This window comes from Acomys minous (genome assembly GCF_964271855.1).
Source record: "Acomys minous genome assembly, chromosome: 1".
Classification (NCBI taxonomy): Eukaryota; Metazoa; Chordata; class Mammalia; order Rodentia; family Muridae; genus Acomys; species Acomys minous.
Window position 1 is genome coordinate 145,137,712 of NC_140483.1, and position 14,704 is coordinate 145,152,415.

Genomic DNA, 14,704 nt, shown 5'->3' on the forward strand with positions numbered 1-14,704 from the left:
CGGGCTTGGAAGGCTTATATTGAGCTCCTCAGTCAAGAATACGGCCTCTCTGATTGGACTAGGTGGAAGAGGAGCACAATAACTTGGCACAGAGAGTCCTGCTTTGTGTGTACTGAGCCAATCACAGGGCCAGAGAACTTGGACTAAGAGATTAAAAAAAAAACAAACCTAGTCAGGTGGTTTGTTAGAGATGCCAAGTTGTGCAGCCTTCAGCCTTTCCTATGCTGAGATCTGCATCCATGAACAGGTTACAGCAATAGAGGACAAAGTTGGAATCCAGAGAGGAGTGCAGAGTGGACGAGAGAGGCAACGAAGGAGCTCCAGAGGAAGGCAAAGGAACGTGTACTCCACGTTACTCTCTATTGGCCACACCATGTGTGCTTCTGTCTGCTGCTGCTGGCAGCACTGTCCAAAGGAATGCATTCTGAAAATTGAGTTATCCTGTGTTTGTTGTCCAGTGCAGAGGACACCACCCATCTATGCCCTCTGATCACTGGAAAAGTGATTTGTGTGCTTAAAAAATCTAGGCCAAAATGTATAGAATTTTGATTCCTTAAATTTAAGCATCTTATTTTGAACAGATGGTATCATATTGAACAGCACAGCACTGCTTGTTATTGTAAAGGGTCAAAGACAGAAACATAGTAAGAAATAGAGAAATAACTGGAAAAGATTCATAATGATGTCACAGGGCTTTAGCAGGGAGTATTCCATAATATCAGGAGTATGAAGTATTTCATAGCAACAGAAATATGAAGGAAGATGGCTCTCCAAAGCTCCATGAATTGCAGTTATCTATATGTTAGTGGAAAATGGGTTTAAACAACAGGGATAAGGTAAACTAATCATGAAATAAGCCATTCAGAGAAAATATTAATGACATGGGAAAGCGTTTAGACTAAATGGAGAAGTTAAAAGGGACAGTCATAACACACCTTGATCTCAATTGTTCAATACACACAAGTGTCTACATCTTTGGTAGATTTGTAAATGGTTTTCATTTTATGTGACATTTATTAATTGTCAGAAATATCTGCAAGGATATAGTACTGTTTTAATGGAGAGAAAAGAATTAAGGAAATGAATTTTAGTGAGAATTTTGTGATTTTTGGTTTCTTTTTGAAAACATAGAAATGTTATGGGAATATGTTTTTGTTTTAATCCCAGGTTTTGGGATATGAGGCTGTTTCACAGCAGGTGACTATGACTTGCCTCATGCTCTAGCAGGAGTGTGATTTTGCCAGCTGTAGACAGTTTCTGCAAGTGTGTGATGTTGAAACTCTGAGAACTTTTCAGAGGGTAGATGAATGCTATAGGCCTGATTGGTAGGGGGCTGGTTGGTGATTGGATGCTGTTGATTGCATTTTGTTAAGTAGTTGTGTGCAAAGAAGCAAGCAAGCAAGCAAGAGAAGAAAGAGGAGGAGGAGAAGGAGGAGGAGGAAAAAGAAGAGGAGGAGGAGGAGAAGGAGGAGGAGGAAGAAGAAGAGGAGGAGGACAAGAAAGAGGAGGAGGGGAGGAGGAGGAAGAGTAGAAATTGGATGACCTGAGTGAGAAGATCAAACTTGCCCCAAGGAACTGAATGCCTCTAATCAGGAAGTTAAAAGGGAAAAACTAAAGGGGTGGAGAAGGGCGAAAGACAGAAAAGAATCCACAAAGTAGCAAATGCCGGTAACAGTGAATGGCATACTCCACACAAAAAATGGCCAGTATACATTTTCAAGGTTAGCAAGCATCTGCCTATTTTTCTCCTAGGCCTCATAGACATACACTGGAGATGTCTTACTGCATGGTTTCCAGCTGCAATATCAAGACACTGGCAGAGTACCAGAGGTCTTTGCATCCTCTTTGTATAAAGTGGCAGAAGGTTTGAAGGATTAATCTGCACTCCTTACAGTAAAACAAAACAAAACCAAACAAACAACCACCACCAACAAAAAACAAACAAGGAAGAAACTAAATAGTAGCTTGGTATCCTTTGGAGTCTCAGGACACCTTGTACTTACAGCCATATCTTACAGAACACTAGATGGCGCAGTGTACCTGCCACCAGGTGAAGGCAGGCAGGAGTTATTCAAGTATTAAATCTATTATTTTTTTTAAGACACATAAAAGTATTTCTTATATTTTTGGTTGTGAGACTATCCTTTCATGTCTGAGCCCTCTCTCCAGCCCTAGGGCTTTTTCATATGTGGAACCCAGTGTGTGGTGAGCTCTAACCTCTTGTATAGCAGCCTTTGTGTGTACCTGTCTGTGCATGCTTGCTCCACAGAATTCATGCACAGTACCCAGAAGGAAATGGCTTAATGCAATCCCTCTGATTAGAATAAAACCTTCTACAACCGAAGAAGGCCATGATTCTACTTAATTAAGGCATAGTAAAACTTTTGTTTTTTAAATCAGGGGCTGGAGAGTTGACTCAGCAGTTAAGAATACTTATTGCTCTTGCAGAGAGGACCAGCATTCAATTCCCAGCACCCACATGGTAGCTCGCAACTTTCTGTAATTCCAGCACTAAGAGGTCTGCTGCCCTTTTCTGACCTCAGCAGGTACACACCATGCACATATAGAGGCAAGACAGTAATACAAATAAAATGATATAATATTTTTTCAAATTTGTTCATGGAAACAAGAGTTATTTTCAATCTTGAGTGTATTAATCAAGCTTCTTTTAGACTTCTAACTGGGACCTTCGATACAAAACAACATGCAAACAAAACCCAAACCACCAGAGGGTGTACAGCTATCCAAGTGCTTGCTTCTGCAATACTGTTTAAAAAGTTTAGCTAATAACCACCCCTAACTGAGAAGCGCATACTGGCATTCTATTCCTAGGAAGGTCACAGAAATAAACAGGTATAGCTAGGCAAATGCACAGGCAGAGGTATTTGATTGGAATTGTGCAGAGCCGGCCACTGTACAGAGTTCTGAACAACACAAAGAATGAATTCTAAATACACAGGAAAATCTCACCTTCATAATATAGAAATACCATCAACTCAGAATGACAAAGCCTCAGCAACCATGTCGTCTGAGTTTTTGAAAAGAAAAAAAGTCTCAGCATTCCTTTATTCCTTTCTTTGATGCCAATCTCAATTTCAGTAATGTTACAAGGTAGGGCTTTCTTTACCTGAGAAAAATGAAGTGTATAGAAACACCCAAAATGAGGCTCAGAGAGGCAGCAAAGCCTTCCACTGGCCTGGTGCAAAAGTTGACATTGTGTGCAAGCATGAGTATTTGCTAACAGTGATTAGTGTGCAAAAGCTGGCGACTGCAGCTTTCTCCTTTGGAATATTTACACTCTGAGACTGTAGCCTGTAGAGAACTCCCACCAAGAGGAGCCAAGTCTTTCCCCCTGTGCTGGACACACAATACAAGGCTGGAGTTCCTCCGTTGTTACTTGTGGTTTGTGTGTTCCACCAGAGTGAACACTGCCTGCCCAATCCTAAGTTCTCTATCTATATGTGTGTTTGTCTGTTATTTCCTCATTCTCTTGAAACCTATCCCAGGCTCCTCTGGTAGAGTGGACGTGCATGGGAGGGAAGTGTGCACATTAATTGCTGTTGTAATTAGAAAAGTCCAGCAAAGTTGTGTGCAACCAGCCGTGTTATTTCCAGGGTCCAATAAGACAGAAGGAATTAATTTCCTATGGTGCTGGGGAGATGCTCAGAGGGTAAAGTGCTTGACAGCACTCATGAGGACTTGAGTTCAAATTCCCAGAGGCGGTGCACATCTGTGACCCCACTTTGGAAAGATGAAAAGTGGGGCTAGAAACTTGCCAGCCAGTTAGCCTGACATACACAGCAGTTAAAAGCAAAGAGAAGGGCTGCCGCCCATAGTTGTCTTCTGACCCACACTTGTATGCCATGTTGAGGCAGACTCTATATCCTTTTAGCAAAAAGCTGAAAGCATCAGCTGACACCTTTGATGGTGTGCAGAACCACTGTGTTTTAGGAGACAAGAGCATGTACTTGATTGCTCAAATGTTTTTTCCCCAGCTCCAAAGTCCATATGTTGAACCAGAGATTGCTTTCCAAGATGAGAAAGGCCAGGCCACTTCTTAGCTCTTTCTTGTTTTCTTTCTGTATGAGTCTGGATGGATGGGCACAGTGATTTTTTTTTACTTGTATTTATAACAAAATGTCATAAATGTAATAGTTTAGGAGACCATCTCATGCCTGTATTACCCACACTATAAGTGTTAGTTTGCTTCATAGGCTTCAAGTCAAGGAGGGTGTAGGGTGGCATCCTTTCTGTGAAGTGTGAAAGAGATTCTGTTCCCTTCCTTTTGCCGCTCCTAGTGGCTGCCAGTATTCCCTGGCTATGACTCCTTTCTCCATATCTCTTATTTCCCTTCCAGGAAACCAACCCAATCTGTTTCTATCACTGCATTAGCATAATCTGGCTTCTCCCAGCATCGTTCATAGACAGACACTTATAATGTGCACTGAGTGCACATGAATATACTAACATAACTTCCTAACCACATGACACTTAACATAGTCACATCTTAAGTTCTGAGAGTTTAGGCATGAACATCTTTGAGGAACAATTATTTAGCCTGCCTGTTAATAGTTATCAAACTCTGGTGCAGACGCACTTCTTGTCCTCTATCTCTGTCACATGCTTTTGTTTTTATTAGCCCAGAAGGGAGCTAGCAGACGCTATTATAAGAAATAGTCAAATAGTCAACCACTGAATGGCTTTAGGGAGAAGGAGATGGAGGAGGAGAGGAGGAGGAGGAGGAAGAGAGAGACAGACAGAGACAGAGACAGAGACAGACAGAGAGACACACTGAGAGAGACCTATTGGGAGGAAAATAGCTGTGGTAACAGAAGAATTGGAGGAAAGAAAAAGGGTAGATTTGATGGAAACATGTTATATTCTCCTGCAAATATTAAAAACACACTTAAAATGAAATGTCCCACAAACCCCAAGTCCAAGTTCCATGCTCAACTGAATCTTTTTCTGAGTTTTGACACATTTCGTAATGAAGTGAGTGTCGTTTCTCTTCTGTTGTCCCCTGTGTTTTGTTCCTCAGAGTCTCCTGTGAGGAGCCACGGTGGCAGATAAAGAAAGGATCGCAATATGACTCTTAGCCATTGTAACTGCTCTAGAAAGCAAACCACTTTGAAGCCATATCAAGAAGCAATCAGCTGCAACTAAACCTCACCGTTCACTTCACTGCTGCCTACCTCTACAGTGTACTTTCATGGTTGGTGCAGTTTAGGAGACCACAGCTCTTGTTAGGACTTCAAAACTGCAGGTTTCTTTATTTTTCTCTGTCTTGGTTCACTAATTCAGGAGGGCCTAAGCTTAGTTATACACATGCTGTAAGTGTACAAAGAAGTAGTTTTTTTAAATAGAAAAAAGCAAGGCTATTAACAAGAGCAGTCATAATCATGAACATCATCATCATCAACAACATCATCATCAGTGGTATCAGAAACATCATCGATATCATCAACAGCATCAGAAACATCATCATGGTTATCAGCAGCAGCAGCAGCTTCATCAGCATCAGAGCATCCTGTCCTCTAAGCACTATATCTTGTATCCATGATACAATAAACTTTCTAAATGATTACAATTTATGATTCAGTAACTTGAAGCATGAAGAGATTAGGCATGTTTCCCAAGTAATATGTCCAGGAAGTGGTCAGGGTAAGATTAAATATAACTATATACTCTATCTCTTTCTTTTTCTCTATTCACCTCATAAAGCAAGTGTGAGGATAAAAGAAGGAATTTTGGTGAATGTAAACATACTCTATGACATATTTTCTCTTTAATATTTTCTATTGAAGTTTTGAGAAGCATGGATAAGGAAATATAAAAAGATATATTTACCTTTATCGTAATATTACATATATATAGTTTGTGTGTGTGTGTGTGTGTGTGTGTGTGTGTGTGTGTGTGTGTGTGTGTGTACGTGCCAGTGCAGCATGTATAATGCTGCTTGTGTGTATATATTTTCGGAGATGATCATTTGGTATTGGATAAGCAACTGTGTCCTTCCCTGGGGAAGAGGGTTTCTCCATGTGTGTGCATGTAGGGAACAAAATGTGGATGTTCACTTTCTATCTACAATTGCTGTTAATTTTTAGGATAGCTTTTGGTTTTAGTATTTTTACATTTAAATTTTTTTCTTTTAGTTTTTGAGTTATAACATAATTACATCATTTTCTCCTTCTTTTTCCTCCATCCAAACCCTCCACATACCCTTCTTTGCTCGGCTTAAAAATCATAGCATCTTTTTCATTAGTCATTGTTACATACATACATGTACTTGCATATACATACATACTCCTAATGAAATAAACACAGACAGCACACTATGTACAATGTTGCTTGTGTGTATATGTTTTCAGGCATGACCATTTGGTATTGGAAAGTCAACTGTTTCCTTCCCTGGGGAAGAGGGTTTCTCCAGCTCTCAGTATTCCCTAGATCCCTGTAGTTCTTTGTGCCTGCCTGAGGCCACCTGGGCTTTCCCCTGTCTACGTTAGCATGCCTGCTGTTGTCCTTGTTTGGTTCGTGTTCAGGTAGTCAGTCATGTTGGTGAGACTTCATGTGTGTAGCTTCTGACATTTGTAGGAGACAAACTCCCTGTTCTCTGGTTCTTACAGCCTTTCCACCCCATCTTCTACAATGATCCTTGAGCCTTATGTGTGGGAGTTGCTTTGTAGGTGTATCTGATGGGACTGCACTCCAGAGCTCTGTATTTATTTTCTTTTTTATATTAAGTTTGTTTGTTTTTAATTTATTCCCTTTACATCCCAATTGTAGTCCCTTTCCTCATCTCCTTGTCCCACTTCCCTCCCTCTTCCCCCTCTCCCCCAACCCCTAGACCCAGAAAGGGGGGGCCCTACTCTTATACCATCTGACTACAGCCTATCAAGTCTCATCAGGACTGCCTGCATCCTCTTCCTCTGTGGGCTTGCATGGCTGTCCTGCCAGGGGGAACGTGATCAATGAACGGGCAACAGAGTCATGTCAGGGGCAGCCCCTACTCCCCATATTATTGGGCTTACATGGAAACTGTGCTGTCTGTCAACCACATCTTAGCAGGGGGTCTAGGTCCTCTCCATGCATGGTCCTTGGTTGGTACATCAGTCTCTGTAGGTCCCCCTGGGCCTAGATTTGTTGGCTTTGCTGTTCTCCTCGTGGAGCTCCTGTCTGCTTAAGGTCTTTCTATTTCCCAATTCTTCTCTAAGTCACCCTGCACTCTACCCCAAGGTTTGGGTGTGAGTCTCAACATCCGCTTCGATCCCCTGCTGGGCAGAGTCTTTCAGAGGACCTCTATGGTAGGCTCCTGTCCTGCTCTCTCTCTCCAAGCACTTCAGGTGTCTATTCTATTTGCCCTTCTGAATGAGCATTAAGCATCCTCCTGAGGGTCCTCCTTGTTATTTAGCTTCTTTAGATCTGTGGATTGTAGTGTGGTTATCCTGTATTATACGGCTCATACCTGCGTATAAGTCAGTATATACCATGTATGCTTTTCTGGGTCTGGGTTACCTCATTCAGGTCAACAATTAATAAATGGGGCCTCATGAAACTGAAAAGCTTCTGGAAGACAAAGGACACTGTCAACAACAAATGACAACTCACAGACTGGGAAAAGATCTCCACCAATCCTACATCTGACAGAGGGCTACTATCCCAAATTTATAAAGAACTCAAGAAATTAAATTCCACCAAACCAAATAACCCAATTAAAAATGGGGTACAGAGCTAAACAGATAATTCTTAACAGAGGATTATCAAATGACTGAGAAACACTTAAAGAAGTGCTCAGCATCCTTAGTCACAGGAAAATGGAAATCAAAACAACTCCAAGATTCCATCTTACACCTGTCAGAATGGCTAAGATCAAAAACTCAAGTGACAGCACATGCTGGCAAAGACATGGGGAAAGCGGAACACTCCTCCATTGCTGGTGGGAGTGTAAATTGTACAACCACTTTGGAAATCAATCTGGTATTTTCTCAGAAAATTTGGAATAGCTCTACCTCAAGACCCAGCTATTCCACTCCTAGGCAGATACGCAAAAGATGCTCCACCACGCAACAAGGACACTTGATCAACTATCTTCATAGCAGCTTTACTAGTAATAGCCAGAATCTTGAAACAATCTAGATGTCCCTCAACCGAAGAATGGAAAAGGAAATCGTGGTACATTTACACAATGGAATACTATTCAGTTACTAAAAACAAGAAAATCTTGAAATTTGCAGGCAAATAGATGGAAGTAGAAATGATCATCCTTAGTGAGAGTTCTGTATTTCAATTGATAAAAATGTTTTTATTTGAACATTTCACTATATTTACTTCCTTTATATCAATCAAGCTCCTCCTATAGGCCCAACCATACCTATGTCCATATATATACATAATATATATATGTGTGTATATATATATATATACATAATATATATATGTGTATATATATATATATATATATATATAATAGCATACTCAGTCCATTTGTGTTGCTCTTATTTACATATTAGTATGATACTAACATTTTCATAAATAAAAATTTAGATATTTTTCTGAAAACTGCCATATTTTATGTATACTTTTGTAATTTTTCTCCTACTTCTTTATGTCTGTAAGCACATTCTCATTTTAAATGACTGCACAGCATTCCATATCATGATACTACTAAATCCCCACAGTTGAAAATGTAGTACCTAAAATGTTTTAAACAACCAAAGCTGGAAGTAGACAAATCCCCGCCTTTCGCCCTGGTCCTGCAGATGTTACACATGCTGTGACAGTCTCCGGTTTGATGCATTGTTCCCTAGCCTACTTCCTAAATGCAGAGGGAGCTTCTCACTGCAGAGGGAGTTATTCATTTATTCTTCTGGTAAACGTTTCACTTCCGGGAAGACATCTTTCCCCACTTCTCTGTATGTTTATACATTATTCTCTATCCTACAGGACTCAAGGGATGATATCACCGCACTTGTGATAAAGCCTTGAGAAGCATAGGTGCTATTAAGACACGTGGTGAAACCTTTCCTGGATTAATAGTCCTGTAAGCACAAGGAGGTATAATACAGCCCGACTGATGAGGGAGCCATCTACTTCACTCCAGTCCCTTGAAGACTCACAAGGCAACCCAAGCCGATCAGAAAAGTTGTTTCCTTCTGCTGCCGCACCACCCCAGGCCAGATGCTCCCTCAGTGCAGGAGATCTAACATAACCTGACAAGGTCCTGTCAAAGTTCAGGGAGCCTCTATACAGAGAAAACAGCAAACCAAACCAAAACCAACACAAACCAATGGCAGCTGAAGATCAGAGAAGTTGAGGGAAAGGACAAGAATTGTTTTAGTTGACTTTTCCTCAACTACATCTCTGCCCTTGCATCGTGTGGAGGAAGGATCCAAAGGACAAGCGAGTGTTTCCCATCAGTTGTTCATGCATCCATTCAAGAAGTAATGTAGTATGTGCTACGAAATATTATTTCCCTTGCTGAGTTTTAGGACCACATTTTTGTTGTGCTGTACTTTTCTCTGTGTGTGGCAGTAGCTAGATTAGGCAGTAGCTAGAATAGACAGGCGGATTTCTCATCTCTGTATTGAGTGTTCCTGCTAAAATGAGCAGTATCCTGCTGTGAGAGCCCTGCATAGTTACTTGGGGAAATGGCACTCAGTAGCTGGTTCACAAATTGTTATGAGTCCATTAAGAAATGAGGTGCCTGTGCCAGCTTGAACCAACACACTGTGTTCTATAAAAACATTAAATAAGCCAAGTTGCATATCATATGAGAATGGGGTGTGCTGTCTACTGACTCTTGAGTGAAAAAATTGTCTAAAGTAAAAAAAAAACTTGTAATGAAAGTGAAGGACTGAGGTTTATCAAACTGTGTGTATTTCATATTGTGGTTTCTGTGGCACTGCCTAGAATTCTAGTTAGGTGTGGCCTAGGAAAAATTTTCCATTGGTATAGAAAAAGATCTGTGTGTTCCCAGGCAGATAGATATGCTAGCTACTCATGAACCTAGTTGTTCTTTAAAAAAAAAAATAAGAACATAGCTGGGCATGGTGGCACACATGTTTAATCTCAGCCCTTAGGGAGGCAGAATGCTGTGTATTCAAGGCCAGCCTGGTCTAAAAAGCAAGTTGATGACAACCAAGGTACACAGAGAAACTCTGTGTTGAAAAACCAGAGAGGAGGCTCGAGACATGTGGAGCTCTTTTGATGGATTAAAATTTACATATACATGTATATATGTATATATATATGCATACACACATTCTTATTTGGAACATTGTCTCATCATGTAGCCCAGGCTGGCCTTGAACCCACTCTCCTTTCTCACCTTCCTGAGTAGCAGGGTCTCCTGTGTGGGCTGTGGCTCCAAGGAGGAATCTTACTGCTCCATCTCAGCCCATTGACAGTTCTGGCAGTTATTTGGCTAACACTATAGATTTACCCATAGCACTTTACATTTTCCTATTTGGCTTATGAAATAAATCAGAATGTTAAGAAACAGTCTTTTGATTGTCAAGAATAGATGTTCAGAGATAGTGACTTGCCAAGCATTACAATAGCCAATAAGAAACATTGGTAGATTAGAAATCTTTTGGCCATTATTTCATAGCTTTTGGTCATTTTCCCAAAGTGGTAAGCACTTGAAATATTCATCAAACAGAACCTAGCACCCCAGGCATACATGATGCTTGTAACACCAGAAGATGCAGACCACTAAGCATCTAATCATTAAAATTAGTATTCGATTTTAAGTTGAGTTATAAAGAAGACCAAATATATTCTTCATAGACTAGCTTATATAAATATAAAGAAAAGTAAGGTAGACTAATTCTTCAATGAGCGTTGTCTACAATTCTCTTCTGGATTACTTATTTTGGGAAAAATATCAAATTAAGAAAGCAATTTATCCAATTAAGAAAAAAAAAACCCTTCCAAATTGATCCCGGGCCTCTGAGTTTGATGAGGCACCTGAAAAAGATCACTACTAGGCAAACATTTTGCATCACTTGACATTTAATGTGAAATCACTTATTACATTGAAAATAATTAGGTGTTACTAGCAGTCACTTGTTACAAGCCACAGAGAAAATACCATCCTGGGGGTGTGGGGAGAGCGAGTGCTGTGCTTCGCATGGGGCAGTGGCTCTCAACCTTCCTAGTGCTATGACCCTTTAATAGGTGTTGTGGTGACCTTTAACACAAAATTACTTTTGTTGCTACTCCATAACTATAGTTTTGCTACCTTTATGAATCCCAATGTAAATATTTTTGGAAATAGAGGTGTGCCATAGGGGTGATGACCTACAGGTTGACAACCACTGGCATGGAGCGAGTAAAAGAAAATCAGCACAATTTAGAGTGAGTGTTTTTTTTTTTTAAAGTAATGCCCTTTACTGGTTCTCCTGAAGCACTTGTTATACAGTGAACTCATATTGTGCATCTGCTGGCATGCAAAAATACTGTTGTATTTGCCAAATGCTAATCAATAGCTTTAAATCCTTAGCTAAGGATCATCTAAAATACTAATATGTGTGTGGAGATAAATATGCTAACTACCACACATGGTTGATGAGACAAACTCATGGTTGGTTTGTTCAGCTAGAACTGGCAATATTAGGGGATGGGCGGGGTCATTTCATCAATTAAGTGTTTGTCTTTCAAACACCAGGACTTGAATTTGATTCCCAGAACGATTGTTTTGAAAAGCTAAGCAGGGTGGTATATAGGGAGGTGAAGAAAGACAGATCTCCAGGGTTTAGCAGCCATGCAGGCTAGCTTATTTGGCAAGGTCCAGGCTAGTGAAAGCTCTTGGATCAAACATGAAAAATATAAGTAAGTAAATAAATAAGAGCAATGGTATCTGAGGAAAGACCCCTTGGGCCTCTACATACACCTACACACACTTGTACATGTGTGTGTTTAATGTGTATGGATGTTTGTCCATGTTCACATACAGAGTTGGACATAGTAGTGCAGTCACATTTGAAGAGAATGTGCTTGGATCTAAGTCTATTGGATCTATATCATTTTGTTTCTTCTGGCTAATGTAAACCAACATGGTGTTTTAACATTAGATATGTATTCTAGGAAAGACTGTGCATCTGTAATTATCAGGTGAATTGTTAGTGTTAGCAATTTATGTAGTTGAATAAACTACATAAAAGACATGGAAGAAATGGTACCGTGGGAAAGGAAGAGAAAGAAACCGTAAACTTCCAAAACTCACTGCAATGTAAATGTGAGTAGTCCTCGGTTCATGGCAACATCACTATTAGAAAATCACAGCAGTAGAACTCAGAAAGAACTGATCTTCTAAATAAAATGGGTCAGCTTCAGGTGAGAGTTTGAATATGGTGTCGAAGTAGGAGTATTTTGTGTGGAAATGTACATTGACCCATTCCATGTTATATTAATATTTTATTATATGGTGATAATAAGTAAACAGTTGACTCACTTACTTTTGGGTGGATTCATCTTTGAAGAAAATTAGTCCTTTCCTAGCTGATGACCAACACTCACTACTTATGTTTTAATATTTTTGTAAAATTTTAAATGCATATTTTTTGTACCTAACATGAATGGGTGTTTTGCCTATTTGCTTGTCTACATGCATGCATAGTGGCTACAGAAAAGGGCATCACATTCCCTTGGACTGGAGTTAGAGATGGTTGTGAGTCACCATATGGATGCTAGATATTAAACCTGGGTTCTCTAGAAGAGAGACTGCCAGTGTTCATGAGCACTCAAACATCTTTCCTTCCCTGTGCACATGTTTTCAATCAATAGAATATTGAAACAAACCTGGGATTTTGACCATATCATTGCTATCTCCTTCTATTTTAGGTCTGTGGCATGATATTTAAAAAATCACTTGTTAAAACATTCCTATGAGAAAAAAATCAACAACCAAAGAAAAAAATGAAAGGACAGCTGTTGCTTTTCCTGCTCGGAAAGCAATTTGGAATTGTTTGAATACATGGCAGAGGTTTTTTGTTTGTTTGTTTGTTTTTTGGCTGTGTGGGTAAGTCTACTTTCTTCTAGAATATTTTATTCAAGCATCATATAATCAACAAATGAGGTCATTGTTCAATAGGCTCCAAAGACAGTGCCTAAATTAAGCTTATTTTATTTAATGTGCAAAATGACTTTGACATCATTTTATATCTAGAAGGTCCTTTAAAAAACTACATCAGTATATTAGAGAAAGGCCTACTTTCCAGGAGAAGCCAGAGGAAGAGCAGCTATTAATTTTGTTGAAAGCAAAATTGTGCTCATATCCTAACATTGCATATTACAGTGACTTGACATTGAGCAGGACATTTTAAATGTAGAATACTGAAGAATGACACTTAACTGATATACTAAAAGTAAGGTAAAGCAAGTTAGATATGCCTGAATTTAAAATGCAAGGGGAGATGGAAGGAAAAGTCCTCAGTGGGACAGACAATCTAGGTCTGAGTCATCAGTGAGCTTTACCTTTCAATACGTGTGCCATTTAAACACTGCAAGGACAATGGTTTACAACACAGAAGTAAGTGCACTTGGCTGTGCATTCTCTTTATAGCCAGTTTGTAATCCTCTCCCTGGAGGATTTCATCCTCGGAGTGGCCTTAAAGCTTGAAAGCTCACTGATTCTAGATGCTGCCTCATGTTTTCTCCCCTGTGTCTCCTTCTAGTGTGCTGTGTGCTGCACACATCCATCATGGACCACAGTTTCCCGTCCAGCCAAGGAACGCGAATTTGGGGAGAAATTTCTCTCTCTTTTAAGAGTCCTGCCGAACAATCTGCAAATAGGAAGGAGTTTGGTGACTGTGACCACTATTGGCAACTTCTGAAAGATTGGGTAATAAGCAAGCAGTGATGAGCAGCCAGTGTGCTGACTCCTGCATCTCATTAGGTCTGCTTCTGCATATGAATTAATAATGGTGTGGCCTGTGAATGCAGTTTCATGCTTATAACACTTTGGCCACTGGCAATGCTGTATACTCACGTTTCCTGTGTTTTTTTTTTTTCATCTGCTGTTTATAGCTATTCAGATTCAAGTAACAGAAATATTTTAGATAAGAGTTAATTAGCCTGCATTCTGCAGATCAGCTCGCTATAGCTCATCATTAAATAAGAATTGCCTGGGTAACTGCTGCAAGGATTTTGTTCTTGTCCTTCCTAAGATCGAAAGTTTTCTTTTCTAACAGAAGAAAATGTTAGTATTCCCTGAGTATTTCAGACACAGATTTTTTTTATCAAACTTCCCACGTGTACGCTGCCCTACTCACTTCAGCCTTTATCTTTGCATATCAAAAGTTCAAGAAAGGGGATTTGAAAGATCTTGTCAACCAACAGAGTGAAAATGATGCTGAGTTCCACATCTGCCAATCTAGATTCTTCCGAAATCCCTAAACTTTCCTCAGTTTCCCAGTCTTTAAAATGGGACCATTTTCATTCACTGGACTCAGAAATACCGTGTACAAGATGACAGGAGTTGGTATGATAAAAAGCAGTCTACAAAACACAAAGAGCTTCTGTTGTAGAAGGCACTGTGTTCTTTTTGAGTATTGCACTTCCTTACTGTTACTTATCAACACTTAAGTCCACAAAGTTTCTCTGTTGAAAATATATTCCGATTTTCTTCAAACGCTTAAAAAACTAAATCCTTATTTGTTTATTCTTGACTAGAGAGAGCAGAAATGGGATCAGCACAGCAATC

At 39.8% G+C, this 14,704-nt stretch overlaps 1 protein-coding gene across 1 annotated transcript in view; it reads right to left on the reverse strand.

Moving 5' to 3' along the window:
* Nucleotides 1–14,704, reverse strand: part of GRIN3A (glutamate ionotropic receptor NMDA type subunit 3A) — a 189,750-nt gene that overhangs the window by 172,862 nt on the left and 2,184 nt on the right. The window lies entirely within an intron of this gene.